The sequence below is a fragment of the Bos taurus genome, chromosome 7 (genome assembly GCF_002263795.3).
Source record: "Bos taurus isolate L1 Dominette 01449 registration number 42190680 breed Hereford chromosome 7, ARS-UCD2.0, whole genome shotgun sequence".
Classification (NCBI taxonomy): Eukaryota; Metazoa; Chordata; class Mammalia; order Artiodactyla; family Bovidae; genus Bos; species Bos taurus.
In genome coordinates this window covers 94,071,736-94,089,904 of record NC_037334.1, presented here as the reverse complement: position 1 = coordinate 94,089,904, position 18,169 = coordinate 94,071,736, and the positions used below count along the sequence as shown (strand labels likewise).

Genomic DNA, 18,169 nt, shown 5'->3' with positions numbered 1-18,169 from the left:
TTATTTTTCATACTATTAAAAAAAAAAAAGACCCTCTATGGTAAAATGGTTCCTAAGTATTTAAGTTCTGTCAATCTGCCTTTTTCTCCCCTCTTTCTCTTTGAAAAAGTTCCTGTATAATGAATGCAAGGAAAGAACCAAAAAAAAAAAAAAGACATTTTGCATAAGCTATATTTATTAAGAGAACTAACAACTTTAGGCAAACAAAATTTACATAAAACACTTATGTGAAAATTACATTCGTTGCTGGTTAATGGCATTTAAGTAACACAGGTTATGTGGTAGTCTACCTGGGAATGATATCAGGCTGCCTAAAAAGCATTCATCTGTATTTCTCTTTTATAATCAGGAAAAGTCAAAGCCCATTACTAATCTGAAGTCTTCTTGAAACCAATTAAAATAATTTAAGATAAGTTGTACTGCAAATGTGCTTTTTAAGTGTTTTAGACTTAGGATGTCTTAGGGATGTTGTAACCCCTTTTAACGTTGCTATTTATATATAACTACCATGTGTATAGTATTACACCTTTAATGCACTGTATTAGCTGTCACTTGAAATTAAGTGCAGGCGTGTTCTTTTTTGGCCTTCAGTTTCTCCTACATTAAACGTTTAAATAATGATACCAGTAGTAAAAGGGTAGGTAGCATTCCCAGCGGAAACTCGCTTCTGCATCTGGTTGGGTTGTGTTCGGGTTTCTATGTGAAAGATATCGTAATATCAGAATCTCTTAGTGTTTACACACCTGGTATCCAGAACTCTACCTGATGTCTTTTCTCGGGGAATTAATGGAATCAAAGCTTAGGGTAGGCATGTTTGATAGATATGCCTTGTCTGGAGAGATATGGTGATAATTCCATCAAAATTTGTCCCTAGCTGGTCATATATCTATGCATTTTTATATCTTTGTAGTTTTCTTCACCAACTCTGCTTGCATCAGTGCCTTCATTAGAAGGTCAGGTTTTGAGGATTTAGTAATTCACCTTGAAATGTACTATAAGTTGTATCAGGCATGAGTTTTCTCCACTCAGCATGAATTTCATAGCATTATAAAAGGCAAACCCAGAGCTAAAATATTTTCTTGATATCTGTTTCTCATTTAGATGGGGAAAAGTAAATAGATGCTTATTGATTTCAGGTGTTTTTTTCTGTTTCTGTAAGTCATGTTTGCTTTTTATGGTATAAAGACATTATACAGACCTTTCTCCATGAAGATAAAATTGTGCATTTTCCAAACATACAAAACAATTAGTTTTAATAAAAGAAACTATCCAGATGGGAGCCACTTGGAGAGGTTATAGTTTATACTAAAACAACTGATACAAAAATCAAAATTCCTTATATTTACTCATAAATAATCCCCTTCCCACAGCCTCATGCACAGTGATCCAACTTTATGTGTGAGTCTTCTCCCCATAACAACAGGAAAAAGAGGAAGATGTTAGAAAGAGATCAGCTTTTATCTTACAGGGTTTGACCAACTTTGTCACCTGTGAGTCCATTCGTATCTGTTTGCACACTCATAGCATAGAAATGAAGGTGAAATCTTTCTGATAAAGAAAAAGCAATCCAGATGTACTTTTCACATTTAATATGAATGATTCATTCAGTTCATTCATTCACATATTCATGTATGAGTGCACTTCATTATTTGCAAATCTTTGACAAAGGTTCACTCTGTGCACATTTTAAGAAAAAAATCCACCCCTTCATTCACCTTTCATCTCAGGCCTCCATTTACTCCCCTCTTTAGTTCAGTGTTCTTTCTTTCCTTTGTGGCTTCCATCTGTAACACTTGACTAAACTAGTTCCCTGAAGACATTGATAACCTCATTTGGGCTTCCGCTTTTTGAGTGCATTTATCCCAGTGCCCTTTCAACCACCATTTAGTATCCCCCTTCTATGTCCCCATGCACGTGTGGTTTTTTGTTCACTCAAACTCTTCAATTTGTGTCTTCTATCTCCAGTTTGGGATACTCCTGATTTTGTTCTTCCTTAGAGAACTGATCTATGCCCACAGTGTTAACTATCACCCCAGGGAAGATAGGAGAAGGAAATGGCAACCCACTCCCATATGCGTGCCGGGAAAATCCCATGGACGGAGGAGCCTCACAGGCTGCAGGCCACGGGGTCACAAGGAGTCAGACACGACTTACTGACTAAACAACAGAGAAGATAATGACAAAATTTTTACTTCCATTCATTTACTCATTTGTCCATGTAACAAGAATTATGTTCTTGGAGTGTTCAAAGCATCATGCTAGGTGCTCTGAGGGATGCAAAGAGAAATGAGACCTAACTCCCTCAAGGAGCTAAAAATCTCTGGTTTTGCCTTTTGTCCCAAGTCTGCTGCCTCTTTCTAAGACATTGAAAGTTGTTCCATTTTGACCCCAAACTCAGTGTTTGTCAATCTGAACTTGTATTCTTCCTCTAAAAATAGCTTCCTTTTGTAGTCTGTGGATTTCTACCCGAAGCGTAATTATTTTGCCCTTGAAGACCCAAAAACTCGAGTTATCTTTGGTGGCTCTCTGTGTCTAATCTGTAATAAAAGTTCTGTAGATTCTGTGGTTGTACTACTCTTGATTTTGTACCTTCTGCTTAGATTCTCTTGGCACGCTCTGCCTTGCTATCTACATGAAACGCCCTTCTTGCTTGTTTAGGACCGGCCCGTCATTTAAGTCCCAGCTGGAATCTACTATTCCCACCCTAGCCAGTTGACTCGTGAGCCAATATTGAGCTCCACTTTGGAAAATATACTGATGCACTTTGCACTTGTTCTCCTCATCTGACACTCATCTTTTCCCCTCTTCCATTTTGTGTGCATGTGTGGAAACAATGAGTGTTAGGAGGGGAGCCGGAGGATCCTTGTCATGGAATCCAGGAGTTGTGAGAAACATGCTACTTGAATTAAATACGGCAAATGCTCATGGAAGGCGAGAACTGAGAAAAAAGAGTCATGCACATTGGTGATTATGTTAGTCATGACCTTGGTGCTCATAGTCTCCCTAGAGTGGTGGGAGCAGAAAGCTGAGGGCATATTGGCAGCAGCTTGTATGAACTGCCCTTCAGAATAGTTTGACTCTGAAAGGATAACAGGAGGAAGGACAGGAACTTAACAAAGTTGGTGAGAACTTGGGGTTTGCTTAAGTAGTGGAGAAAGAAAGAAAGAAAGAAAGAAAGTGAAGTTGCTCAGTTGTGTCCAACTCTGTGACCCCATGGACTGTAGCCCACCAGGCTCTTCCATCCATGGGATTCTCCAGGCAAGAGTACTGGAGCCAACTCCAATGGTTGCCATTGCCTTCTCCAGGGGATCTTCCCGACCCAGGGATCGAACCCGGGTCTCCTGCATTCCAGGCAGATGCTTTAACCTCTGAGCCACCAGGGAAACCCTCCATATTTTAGAAGGAAACACTGGAAAAGCTGGAATTCTAGAGATAGAAGAGAAAAGGGTCAAGAGGTGATGGATATGGGTGCAAGGAAGAAGGGATGAAGTTCCACAGGGGAGCTCCTGAGTGAAAGGGTGAGGACTGGGGAAGCACATGTGATCTCAGTTCTCTCAAGAAAGTGGGAGAAATAGTCAGCTATTACAAGTTGAGAGTTGGGATGGAAGGTTCTGGAAAAAGGAAGAAGACTAGAAAGAACACTTAGGAGGAATGTGATGGCCGGTCAACACAAGGTAAAGAGACCGTCCAGGAACTGTGAAGGCTCAGCCAGGGCTACGTGCAGAACAGGCGAGTCTACAGCAGCCAAAGCAAAAGAGTTTGCAGCTCAACAGCCCAGAATGATCTGTACAGAAACAGGATAATACAGAAAGGGCACAAGGACAGGTGCACTGAAGTCCATCTAGGTTGCAGGGAGAGGAGACAAGTGAAGCTAAAACTGAGTGAATGAGCTAGAAGGGTGAAGTCTGTTAATGAGTAGACTAGAGAAGGCGTCCCTCACAAACGAAGGTATAAATTACAAAACAAGATAAATGTTTCTACTCTAGATCCTGAAAAATTCTCTCCCTCCCCACTCTCTCCTTCCCTCCTTCCCACCCTTCCTCTCTCCCTGCCTCCCTTTCTTTCTCTCCTTTCTCCCTTTCTCTGTTTCTGTCTCTGTTTATAATAGAAGACTCTTCCTAGATAATAAAAGAGGATATATATTTAAAGTTAAATGTACTTTGTCACTCCTGAAAGCGTCAATCAGTTGAGTAAGGACAGGCGAATTTTGTTCTCCATCTTCTTTAACTCTTCACCTGTGGCTTCAGATGAAGTCTGTTTTAAAAGAAAAAGAAGAAGAAAAAGATGTCAGAGAGACTTGTAAATTATAGAATGACATCCACCAGGCAGTTCTTCTGTCACTCTGACTAATATTGCTTAGCATTCTGAGTTTTAAAAATAACACAGTATTGAGATTTAAAAGTCTGTGGATGCAGAATACATTTTTAAAAATAAGACTTTTTTACTATGCATAGCCAATTATAGTCCACTGAGAAAATGATCTATTTTTCCAATACATTTTTATTATGTACTTAACTGACAGACCTTCCCAGCTTCTTCATGGACGTTCCACACTGTCAGCCACTGTACATAATATACTTCTTAGAAATCTACTTAAATTTGTATTTACCTGTGAGGCTAGATTGGCTCCAGAGGACACAGTCCTTTTTTCCTTGAGTAAATTATACATATTTTAGAAAACTATCTAAAAACATATTTACCTCATGTGGAATTCTGGTCTCAAGGGTAATTAAGACCAGTTTTTGAAAATCATAGCCAATACACTTTAACTCTCTCAGGTAGATAAGATGTATTTTATAATCATCTAAGAAAGAGTTCTCTTTTCCTTCCCTCCCCTTTTCCTTCTCCTGTAACTATCACCATACCTCTTTGATACAAATATTTAGTGATTATTTCAGTGTTTCCTCAGACACTGCCCTTGTCTTGGGGTCAGCGCACCAATTAATGCTTTCCTTCCATTCCCAGTACAGACGACTATACACAGAAGAGGCAGAGTTACCCTTCATGTACTTTCTAGAAGAAAAGTTATTTTACGAAGATTCAGATTCTTCTGCATATATGTTTTCTTTGGTCTTCACATTTTAAGAAGGAAGTTCCAATAGTAGGGAGTTTATTCACAGAGCCCAGAGTAGAGTTTTTAGGGCACTATTACAATATTTGCAGTGATTGCTAAGCTTTGAGTAGAGTTTTGTTCATGAGAAGATGCATAGTTGAATGAATACAGTATTTTGAGTTTATTTTTTAGATGAAAGTAAGATCTGGAAGTAAATATGCAATTTTTACTTTCATCGTATTTATTTGCAGATTCGTTGTAACTATTTGCAAAAGGCAGCTGTAGGCCATGATCATTATTAAAGCCAGAGAAATAAATGAAATTTCCTAGGAAAACGTACTTTCTCATTTCACTATTTTGCACTTCTAAAGCATCCTTTATACACTGATTGCTTTGTCTACATTGTTTAATGAAAATGCACAGCCCCCTCTTCCTTTATCTTACAAGTATATTGCAGTAGTTCCTCTAGGAAGAAACCAGTAGAAAAGTCACATGACAGTAATTGTTAGGTGGTTTGTAGAGACTGTATGAGAATAGAACTAAAAACCCGGGGAAAGGTGTTTCCTAAAAGTGTCAGATGGCTATTGGTATAGAGTAATGCCTGGTTTGTTTCTTCTCTTCTCTGCTTTTGAGAACCAATCCTTTTCATGTCATGAGACTGCTGGAGTTGCTGGGGATGCATGTCACTACTGCATGCATCCTTCCACTGGCAGGTCACGGTTTCTGCTGGTCTCTTTCCAGCCGGGGTATCGGGATCTAAGAGTTCATCCTGCTTTGCCTAAACCAGTGTGAGCCTCTGAACCGGACTCTCTGGCTTTAGGGCCCAGTTAAAATATTTGCAGAGACTGCTAAGCTTTGAGGCTTGGATGAGGACTTCTGTTGGGTTAGTGGCATAAATCTTAATCAATTTTTTTCTGCCTAGATTAGTCTTACAACTCAGGTAAGCGTGAGTCCTGGTTTGCCTAGCAGAGTCCCAGTTTACACCTGTTATCCTGCTGTAATTATTGATAGTCCCCAGTTTCACTTTCAGAAGTGTCTTGGTTTGAATGATAGGATATGATTTCTCACTTACATGAGTTCTTTGGATTGAGCTTTGTTTTCTCAGGTATGTTTGTGTTTGTGATGTTTATGTTTACGAAAGGTTACACTTTCTTTTTTCTACTCAGGTAAATGTGAGAAGATTTAAAAAAAAAGACTCTAGTCTTTCTTGAAGTAATCTAGGAACCATGTTAAAATCAATTGCTTCACCCCACTTCAAGAGGTTTTAATTCAGAAAGGATATGGTGGGACACGGGAATTTTTTTACTGAGGTGATTCTTTGGCATCCTAGAGTTTGTGAACTTTCATTTCAACACACGCAAACCCAGCCTAGTTATCTGACCCCTGGACTCTGAACTCAGCTCCATGCAAAGGGTCGTAACGACTCCAAGATCTTCCGATGAACATTCGGTCAAGCTGATGGGCTGTGGTCTGGCTGGGTGACACTGACGGGCTTGAACAACTAAAATTTCCCAGGCTAGCTCCCAGGGCTTACCCTCACTACCCTGTCAAGACCGGAACTCAGGTTGTCATTTGGGGATGAAATTCAGTCAGAAGAATTCTTCCCCAGTTCTCTGGCCAAACACACAGACGCTGCTTCAGCCGGGTGAATGAATCAACATACCTGAGGAAGCTATTTTGAATATTTTGTGTGGTGTGTGCAGACTGAAGAGCGGTGTATTTCTAGAAGGTTGGTCCTAGAGCAAAAGATAAATCATTGAGTGATTCAGCCCCAACTCGCAGGTTCCTTCAGGAGGTTGTGTGTGGCGCGTGCTCAAGGACACACGCCAGTCAATGGCGGCTGGCTCGGCTGATACGCTCAAAGTCGTTCTTTCCTTTCGCAGCCATCAGGGCTTGGCACCCTTGGTGCATTCCTTTTGGGCACTCCACATTCCACCAGGCAGGAGAAGCTGGCACCTGAACAAAAGGGAGCCAGGATGCCCCCTGGCCTCCCAGAGATGAGGGCCATGGGCCTCTCACACATGTTAACGAAGTGTCGGCTACATTCTCCAGGGTGCTTTTATTAGTCTTTCAAGGGCACCTGCAATGGACAGTCTTAAACATTTTTTTTCCCTCACTCTCATCTTCACCCCCTCCTTCCACACCAGAAGGAAATTAAGCTGTGATTTGGTATGCTAAATTACCTGAACTAAAAACTATAATTTGCAATATTATTAAGTCATCACTGTCATGGATTTCAATTTCTTTCTGTTTAAACCCCTAACTCAACAACCCCTAACCCCTAGCTCTTTTCGATGATTACCGAAAAGGAGAAAAGGGAGAGCAAAAAGCCACTGTTTGGTCTACTGACGGATCATGTCTGTCAGGAAAGTTAAAATAGTAGTGTGCTTCCAAGTGGCTGCTTCGGAACCACCACAAAAACTGGCCGATTTTTAGTTTAAAAACTCCTCAGTGCTTTTATGGTGTGCTCACTGAGGTCCAAGGGCATATGCGAATATATGAGGCTTCTGTGGTGCTACTGACCACTTGGGTCAATTGTAGGAACTGGAAATTTCACATTTCTGCTTCCAGAGAAATCTTGACCAGGTTTCAATCCTGGGGCATGAGGACTTTTTCTTTCTGTTCTGCTGTCTTTAGTCCTTTTGGAAGGGCCTGGATGTTTCCTGTTAGCTGGCAGCCTTGATGACCTTCACTATAGTCAGAAGTCCAGTCTCCTTCTTCTGCTGTATTCACTGTGTCACGGCTTCAGATTAGGCATCAGAATTTTCTGTAAGAGTAGGTCAGTCAGGATAGGATAGGTTTTGCTGCAATAATGACTCTAAGTCTTGCTGGATAATTTCTTGCTTATAATGCTTTCTTTCTTTTGTATCAAATGCATCCGAAGAGCTTTGCTCCATACTTCCGCTGTTGTCCTCACCGTGGGTAGCCACTGTTTGGAATATTGCCAGTTACCAAGTCTGAAGGATAAAGATGGCAAAGCATGCCCTGGGTCTTCAAGCTTCTTCATAGAGGCAACAGAGATCACTTCTGCATATCTTTCACTGGACAAAGCAAGTCACTTCCAGATGCTGGAGAAGGGCAGTCCTAAAACAAAAAGAGCCAGAATATTTATGCATAGCCTTAATGATTGCGACAAAGTTCTAGGAGGTTCATGAGTCTAAAATAATGAAGGGAGGGAATGACCATAAAAATCAAGTTTTTTTCTATTCCCAAAATATGTACCTTGAGCCATTAAGAACGTATTGCTTCCCCCTGCACTTCAGTAACATTCCAAAAGCAAGGTGCAGACTTTGTTAACTGTTGGGAAATAGTAATGTCAACATCTGATCACGGGTTCCTGTTGGTATCTCCCTTTGTGACTGCACAGAGCGCATTTGTGAACAATAGCACAAGGTGGGTTGTGCTCTATGATATGTAAGCAGCGATCTGGGAACAGTGGGACTGAAACATACTCTCTCATTCAGCAAGTCTCTCTGTCTCACTCAGCAAGTTCTCTACTGAAGGATATAGATTTTACAAGCTGATTATACACATTTAGAGTAAAAGTTCATTCAGGTTCTGGGTAGAGTCAGACCTCTTCAGTTTAGATCCCATCTTCCTCATTTACACCACCGTGACTAAATTGTTTAACTTCTCTGTAGCCTCAGTTTCCTCTTCTGTATAATGGATATAATAATGGTGTTTACTGTGGAGCATTGATAAGATATATTTATAGTTCTTGGTCCCAGGATTCATGGCAGAAGATCACTTACCATTTTCTTATTTATTTTGACGCAATAGTTATAGATTCTGAAATTTGAGGAAACGAACTCTTTTTCCACCGCTTTGATAATGTGTTTAAAATGTTTTCCATTCTTCAAAAGCTGGCTTCAGGGCACAAGGCTGCATATATCTTAAGTTCTAGGTGGTGCCAACTAGTAAGACACTACTGCAGGTATCTTCTGCTCAGTCATCCCCAGCAAATACTTCTATGTATTTCAAAGAAAATTTTTTCCTTTAGTCTCATTAACAGATTGGGCAGGCAAAAGTTATATAGGCTGGTGAGGATTCTGAACTTCTTCCACAGTTGATCTAAATATTTAAATATGGTGTGTATAACCTAATAAGGCATGGATGCTCAGAATCAAAATACAACCCCAAGTCGTGGCATAACTCAAGGACAAGAGTGCTCTGGAGCCACAATTAGAGGAGAGGCATGAAAGAGCTGTGTTTCTTGACCTTCTAGAGTCAGCTCCTCTTCCAGCCTCTGGTTGTGTTGAGTGTTCCTAAAGAGGCTGGCCAGTATTCCAGTGGTTAGTCTACTGGGAACAGTCAAGGTAAGAGCATCTTGTCTTTACTCAGAAGAGTAAGGTGTATTAGATACAGTTTACTTCTCTCATTTTCTGATTAGTTTGTGGGCCCAGCAGTGAGCTTAAAATATCATGTTACCATCCTTCTGGCTCCAGGAAATTCTCCTTGAAAGATTCTCCTATTTGTACCATCAAGGTGTCCTAAGACAATGATAAACTTCACTGCAAATAGTGGTCATGAAGTAGATGTGCAAGGGGATGTTAAATGTATTTTCCATGACATTCCCAGGCTATTAACAGAAGGAACAAAGGTCACAGAATAACAGCTTTCCATACCGAAATTTTATTTCCTGTCAAAGATTTGAATCAACAATGCAGAACTAAATATTTTAGAGCCAGCATGGGGCTAAGGAGGTCAAGCCATCATGGATTCTGTCTTGTAGCCACAAAAGGTATTCTGACCCCTTCTAACCATGTCAGAATGTCCCCTGGTAAAATAGGTGGCCAGGTTTCAATCTTGGCAAGAAGCTATGTGTATTCAGAACCATGCCAGAAAATCTTGTCAAGGGGCTACTGTCCTGACAATGTTTCTCTAGTTCCAAAACCACAAAATCCTGCTTTTTAATAAGCACTAAAAGTCTTAACTATACAGGTGTGGTGTATGGTGTCGGAAATGCTTTTCTCTGCATGATAAGCAAGTAACTAAATTTAAAAGTCCATTTACCTTTGGAAGATCCAGAAGATGGAATAAAATCCACCTTGGGTCTAATAATCTAGGTCAAAATTATCTAATTTGTCGATAGTCTCAGATCCGCCTTAGTTTGTAAAGCTCAGTTTATCATGGAATAATGATCCCAATTCAGTTAGTATTAAAGTCCACTGAAGAACTCATCAGAAGATCTGGATTCTAGGTCCACCTCTGGTGCAGTCTGAAACAATGACTTTACCTCTCCTGGACTAATATATAAATGGGTTATTCGGACTATAGCAGAAGTTAGCCAACAAAAGTTGAAGGGCCAAACCCAACCCATTGTCTTTTTTTTTTTTAATAAATAAAGTTTTATTGGAACATAGCTGCCTCCATTTGTTTACTTATTGTCAACAACTGCTTTCATATGACAGTGGGAGAGTTGAGCAGTTGCAGCAGAAACTGGGTGGCCTCTAAAATAAAAAATATTTTACTCTTTAGCTTTTTACAAAAAAAAAAAATTTATGGACTCCTGGATTAGGAACTATTTATTTCCTCTGTTTCCTCATCAGCAAAATGGGCATAAAAATAGTACCTCATAAGATTGTTAAGGATCAAATGATAGTTCTTAATACAGTTCCTATTAAGGAAATGTTAGCTACTGAAATTGTTAATTGCATGGTCAGTCTAATCACTGTCAGAATTCTAGCAGTTTCTCCTTACAGAAGGAATCATTGCTATTGTGGTGCTCTGCTGAGTAAGAAATTGCATAGAAGGAAAGGTGGTCAGTTATTCAAGTGATTCTTGGAAAACTGGAGTAACAGAACCCAACACAGGCAGAGGATATTCTGTAGACAGACTATATTTCTAACCAAAGAATACTGGAAACTCACGTTATCTAAACAGCAACTCGATACTTGAGCCAACCTTCCTAGGCTAAGTCTGATTCAGACAAGCCAAGAGAGGATTTGAATGTATTCAAGGTCAAGGGGAACAGAATGCCTAAGAGCTATGGAGAGGCAGTGAGTAGAAAAATTTGGCTGGAGCGAAATATTCTGATACAAGAGTTATGAGGGACAGAGCTAGGAGGATTGGTTAGGGCCAGGTTATATAGCATGTTAAGCCCTGGAGTGAGGAGTGTGGAAAGTTTTTCTGTGCCTTGTGATCCACTGAAGATTTCTGAACCTGAGAGAATGAGTTTTTCTAGAATAATTTGTCTATCTTTATGGTACAGAATGCATTAGAGGATAAAGAAACAGAAAATTAAGTTCATTTTATAGAGATGAATTTCAGTTTTGTCTGCATTGTTGTTACAATTATAAGAATGTTTTATATTTGTTGTTTATATTTGTTCTTATATCTCTTTCTGGAGCTTCACTTAAGCCTGCTTTACTTAGTGTGTTTAAAATGGAATAGTAGCTAATGCACAAATGTGAAATGAGTTCGCTTTTTTCTTTTTATAGCTACTTAAAAAGCATGGTTTTGTATGCACTCCAAAAGAACATTTATAATATTTTCCATTAATTTAACAATACTTATTGAGGGCCTACCATGAAAAGGATATAGGAAAATGAGTTGAATATGGGTTCTGCCTTCAATCTGGGAAGGGGGGAAGTAAGTGATGTAAATTAATACAAGGCCTCACCCACTGACCACCTTCCTGTTGAGGAGCAATTCACCCATAAGGGAGCTAACCTTTTTCCCACATAGGTCTGTTATAACGTACTAGATGAGGGCTCCATGACTCCACTCCCTCCTGGACCTTGCTATACCCAGGCTGCAGCAGAAAGAAACCCACAAGGATGAGACGCCGTGGAGAGCACTTTTATTCTATGTGGCTGGGAATGTATCATAGGAATTGCTCTGGAGTCTTTTCTTATTTTCCATCATCTTATAGCCAACTGGTTATCTAACTGGAAATGCTTTGTGTTCAGTCTCTGTCTTTGATACTGTGTTTTGGGAAATGAGCTGAATATAGGTTTAGTCTTGGTATCAAATCTCTGGATGTAATCCAATTAAAAATTACCTTTTGGTCAGAAACCCTAACTGCTTCAGAAATGATTGCTTGGCCAAGATGCTCCAGTAATGGATGGAGCTGTTAACAGACCAGTGCACCATTTACCGAAACTACCAGGATGGAGTCAACTCACCATTCTTGCCAACAAACTGGTGTCTGCTCTTAGCATCTTTGTTTCTGCTAATGCCATCCCGCCTGCTGCTTCCATTGCTTCTCTCTCCTTACCGTCTCTTGATTTAGCTCCTCAATCACCTTGCAAGCAATGCCTTAAATCAGGCCCTCATTTTCTATCATTGGAACTAGCAGTGGCCCAACAGCTAGTCCCCTGAACCCCAGACTTCTGTAATGTAACCCACGTCTGCTTCCCTGGGGGCTTGGCTGGTAAAGAATCCATCTGCAATGCGGAAGACCTGAGTTCGATCCCTGGGTTAGGAAGATCCCCTGAGAAGGGATTGGATACCCACTCCAGTTTTCTGGCCTGGAGAATTCCATGGACTGTATAGTCCATGGGGTCGCAAAGAGTCCGACACAACTGAGCAACTCGCAGTTCACTTGTGTCTGCTTCCTGTTGCCTCTAGCATTTAGGGTCATGGAACAGTGACTTTGTTTGTTTTGAATGAATGAATGGCTTCGTTCATTACTGCATCCTCAGAACCGAATAGAGTGCCTGGCATGTAGCAAGTTCAAAGTAAATTCTAATTGGATGGACACATCGTATAGGACCACTCTCATTTGATTTGGATCCCTTGCTCAAAACCTTATTGTCTCCTCATTTCCCCTGATGTAAAGTCTAGCCCTCCCTAGGATGACATTCAAAGAGTTCCAGAGCCTGGGTCACGATCTACCATTCTGGAGTTCATTCTCTCTTCCCTCCGGCATGTACTCTGCTCCACCTAAACAGACAGCATTACCTTTTTGCCTCCTTCCAGCATGCAAACCTTTGCTCTCTCTTCCTAGAATGGCTAGAGGGCCCTCCAGGCCATCTCTGCTGGTCCAAATTCTAAAGCCTATGTATTTCTTAGGAAACAGCTCTCACCTTGCTTCCTTGAATACAAATGCTGAAGCCCCTACCCTCTCTGATCTCATCATACACCATAATTGTTCCCGGCGTGGCTGGGAGGCACAGAGGCTACAAATTGGCAGCCAAAGGGTTGAATTCGGCTGTGGAAAGCATTTTAAAAGCAATCTTCAGAAATCTGGAGATCTCATAGGAACAATGTGAATCTGAGCTCTTCTTGAAAAATAAAGTTCTGGCAATACTGAGTTAGGGTCCCATGTGGCCATGATCCCGGGGACCTGGGCACTGCTCTGTATAAGGCCTGTATTCTCACCCCACCTGCTCTGTGAGGCATTTGAGTTTGTGTCCCTGAGAGCAACTCGTTGGCACCTGTCATAAAGCATTTTTCAAATTCTCCCTTATCTCATTTCATCTTCCTGAGGCTGCAAGCTCTGTCCTTTATTTCTCTCTCTCTTCCTAGCATGAAATCAGTATGTGGCATATCATAGGCCCTCAATTATCTTTTTATTGAATTGAATATAAGTAAGTTTGCAAGTTTCCTAATAAGCCCAATACTTAATATTTCCCCAACTAGAGATTTGGAGTTAATTTGAATATAGTCAATTCTATTTGTTAAAAAAAAAAATTGAAGTGACAAAGCAGATTTTTTAAAAAAGCATTGGATTACACTGATGTTTTCATTAGATTTTCATTAGGTGTTTGTTGCTGATTGTTCTCAATCAGTAGATGATAAATCATTTTGCTTTCTCTATGAGGTCTTCTCTGCTTCTTTTACTTGGCCATCTCCCCACCTCTCTACTCCTCCAATGTAGAATTGACCAGATAGGATCCAGTGAATTTGTTTACTAGCCTCTTCTCTTACGAGCAGGGACTAGGTATTATTCATCTTTGTGTAGCTCACACTCAGCAGAAAGTCTGGTGGATAATACGTGTTCAATACAGTTTCAGAATTATTTGCCTGAAGCACATACGTAGTAGCTACAAAGATGATCTAAATTGAAGCTTTAGTCTGACATGAAGGGACACAGACACTACTTCCTCAAGGCTAATCAATGGTATTGATAGGTTAATACAGCATTTTTCTTGATATTTCCTTGCAGTTAAAAATGTAACATTAAAATTCTTCAAAGGGGATATCTTGTTGTTGCGTTTGGGGCAGAACCAAGAAGCTTCAGAAGTTCCTTCTTTCTTCTTTAGAAGCGATTTTAAGAGGCAGTAATTGAGATCATTAGTCTGTGTGTCTCTGCCTCTGGGGGCCACCAGGAGACCCTGTGTGGGGCTTGCGTATTTGATCTGTAAGCAGCCACAGTTCAGGACTCAACTCTGACTGCATTGACCAAAACAAACCAGGGCGCTCCACTTTCTTAGTATCACCAAACCCAGGAAATTAAAAACCGGTTCAGTTCACTTTAGTCGCTCAGTCGTGTCCGACTCTTTGCGACCCCATGAATCACAGCACGCCAGGCCTCCCTGTCCAATCACCAACTCCTGGAGTTCACCCAAACCCACGTCCATCGAGTCGGTGATGCCATCCAGCCATCTCATCCTCTTTCATCCCCTTCTCCTCCTGCCCCCAATCCCTCCCAGCATCAGGGTCTTTTCCAATGAGTCAGCTCTTCTCATCAGGTAGCCAAAGTATTGGAGTTTCAGCTTTAGCATCAGTCCTTCCAATGAACACCCAGGACTGATCTCCTTTAGGATGGACTGGTTGGATCTCCTTGCAGTCCAAGGGACTCTCAAGAGTCCTCTCCAACACCACAGTTCAAAAGCATCAATTCTTTGGTGCTCAACTTTCTTTATAGTCCAACTCTCACAGAAATACAGTCTTTTCTTTCTTTCTTTCTTTTTTTTTTTTTTTTACCAAAAGCAGATACAAATATTTGAATGCTTAAAACCAGTGTGTCTCTTTATGTTTTCTCTCATACTTTTGTTTAGGAAGCAAAGTACAATTAGAAATGCATAAACCAGCGTTTCACCTTATATTTCTATGGTGAAGGATCTTTTAAGATTTTGATTTACAAGAATCACTCCTGGGAGTACATAATGGAAGCCAAGTATTTTCTGTGAATACCTGAAATCATAAGTTTTGGCAACAGAGTTGTATAAGACTAATTAATTTGCTTCTCAGAGTTCTGCCACTAAATGCGTAGGCTGAGGATGGGTAATTAACGGGTTATACTTAAGGGGGAAAGAGATGGTACCAAGGTGGCTGAACAGGAGCCCTTGATCACTGAAGCTCTGGGCAACTTCCCACCAGCTTCTAGTAACCTCAGTTCTCCTTGATGTAGATCCTTGGCTTTAATCCTTCACATTGTCTTATCCTCAAACAGTAACTTGTGTGTTTCTGCATCCTGCGTCCCCACCTTCTCTAGGAAGTCTTCTTAGATTCATCCAACCTTCTTCATAATCACTCCCCCCAGGATGGGTACACTGAGGATTCTCTAGTATTTGGAAGCATTTTCTTATAGGGACTCTTTAGCTCCTCAAGGGTACAAAAGTCCACTGTATCTTCAAATGCCTGATTCAGGACGCCCTGCACACAGTGGGTGCTCAGGAAATAAGGACTGACTGACGAGATAACAAAGGCTGGGCCTCTCACGGAAGCCTGTGTATTTTACATAAGAATGGCTAAGGCATCAGGAGTAATGTCTCCATTTGTATTAAAATTATGAAATCCTACAGACAGATTTTCTGCCACTAAAAACTGCAGCAGATTTAATCCCAAGGGGCAGCTAGTTTACTGGGAAAACCTGACTCAGCCGGTTTAAGTTATTTCTTTTGAGTCACTTAACTTCTGAATTTTCTCATTCAGTGTCTTAAACTCGACTTTAATACAGCATGCACTCCAAACATTTGCATTTAATTGCAGCAGTAGTCTGTTTTCCTGTTGCCATCTGAAACATATTCATTATCAGTGTCAGGCTTTCACCGAGAGAGTTTGGTTATTTATATCTAAAAAATCAAATTCAAAAAGATAACTGAAGGCGTGTAAGTCGATTTTTCTACTTTTTTATTGTCAGAATATGCAGGCTGTAGATACACAAATTCAAATCCTTGGCAAATCATATTTGCAATGACTGTTTGTCTAGAGATAAATGGATATGAGTAGAGAAAGTTATTTTAGGAATGATAAGTCAACATGAATTTTATTTTTGCAATGTATATATATATATATTCAATATATGTATGATTCAAGAAAATATTGTGTCTGGCAAGTAATGGCTGTAGCACTTCATGTAATGAAGAGATTTGAGCCTTATAAAAATGTATTTAAAACTGTCTTAAACCTTATTCCAAATTAAAGAGCATTAAGATCTTGTTATATGCTTATAACCACAGGGTTAAAATGGAGGTTTGCATGGGCTGGATATCTACTCCCTGGATTATCCATTTTATTAAGACCAACTCATCTCCCTATTTGAATGTGGTACCCTTGAAGGCACAGGTGGCAAAGTTCAATACCTTTTGTTATTCCAGGATATATTTAAATTAATTTAAGGACAAAGTGTTCCTGTAGAGCCATCAGTTGTTGTTGCAGTAGTTTTAATCAGAACCAGAAGCCTGCTCACTTGCCTCAGGTGATATCAGGGGAATAAATGTTGATTTCCTGAATCCTCTTTCCTGTTGATCAACCACATTCTTGTCTAACAGGTTTGTGAAACAGTAAGTTTCTTTCCTTAAAGCAGAAGGTTGCTGCTAAAGATTGATGTATTTTAAGGATGGATAGTGACCTTTGAAAGGTTTTCATAAATCATTTACAGCTGACCTACTAATACAAAGTGAAATGAATAGATGAGACAGATCCTTGCCAATATTAACCCTAACTTCCACCTTAAATGCCCAGGTTATCCAAGAAGAACTCTTCCCTTGGCTTGAATTACCAGGAAGCATTATGCCAGTTGTCTTCCCGAGTGAATATGCAAATGTATTGACAGGAAGGCTCCTGATGCTGCTGAAAAGATCATCTATGTTTTTAACTAGAGAAAGATGATGGGGTGGTCAGAAGCCACACCTTGGAGTCACCTGTAGGCTCAAAGATCAGACTAATGAAATACTATTAAGGATTGGAGCAAAGAGCCCTCCAGTATTTATTGAGTCTCAGTTTTTCACTTGGCTGGGTCCAGTGGAGAGGGAATATTTAAAAATACACACGAAGAATTGCTGCCAGTAGGGTGTTGCCCTCATTAGCAGAGAAACCATCTATGAATCTACAGACACAATGATGAAAGGGCAGAAAAAAACAAGTCAAGGGTGAATCTCGGGCTGCAGACCATCATTATTCTTAAGATTCATCACAGAAAGAGAGAAATGAACTGCAGTTGTCAGGGAAGTCTTCTTACAAGCAGTGGGCTTTGAACTGTGTCTTAGGGAGTGGGTAGCTGTTCCCCAGGTGGAGTTGGGGCGAGGGGAGTTCCAGTGGGGAGTTCAGTCTGGGGACAGACTGGGAAGGGTGATGCACGCCCAGAGTGATCACAGCTGAACCTCCTGCTAGAGTTCAGCTTGCCGAGCAAATTCGGTAAAAAGCACTTCCTAACAGCCCCAAGTGCTTCGACGGGATGTGTTGCAAAAAAAAAAAAAAAAAATTATTTTCTGTTTCTTAAGTGGAGGAATGATCTAAATGGCAGTGTTTGAGAGGCACTGGACGGTCCAGTCAGGGTTGTCTAGTACCCCAGTGCCAGGAGAGGTAAGGGCAATTGAGTGTGGACATTGCAGTAGAGATTTGAGGAGGGATAAAAAGAGAGGTTATTCTGTTGAATTGCTAGGGGCTAAAACAAGAGAAATTATCAGAAAATGGAAGTTATCTCTTAACACCTCTGATGTGTTCCATGAGTTAAATCAGAACACACCAAGTGTAACGTACCTGCTGTTTCCTGGAAGTGCCGCTAGGTGGGGAACGTGCCTTATTTGTGGCTTTAGCCCTTTGCTTCTCTTCTGGTGAAAGGGGTTTAGCTTGTTTTGAAAATTCCAGCTCTTATTAAGTTAGATTTTCTTTTTGTGAAATATGACTTAATAACTTTTGGAGCTAGTTATTAATAGGTACAGGAAACTGAAGTATTACTCAGTGGTAATTATTTCAAACACATCAGAACCTGCGTTGCAAAAA

At 40.4% G+C, this 18,169-nt stretch overlaps 1 protein-coding gene and 1 non-coding gene across 10 annotated transcripts in view; one reads left to right on the top strand and one right to left on the bottom strand.

Annotated features, from left to right (window-relative positions):
* MCTP1 (multiple C2 and transmembrane domain containing 1) overlaps positions 1-18,169 on the top strand; it is a 1,071,916-nt gene that overhangs the window by 502,527 nt on the left and 551,220 nt on the right. The gene's annotated exons all lie outside the window — the stretch shown is intronic.
* On the bottom strand, positions 3,312-3,383 carry TRNAS-GGA (transfer RNA serine (anticodon GGA)). Its single transcript has one exon. It is a non-coding gene; the product is annotated as a tRNA-Ser (tRNA).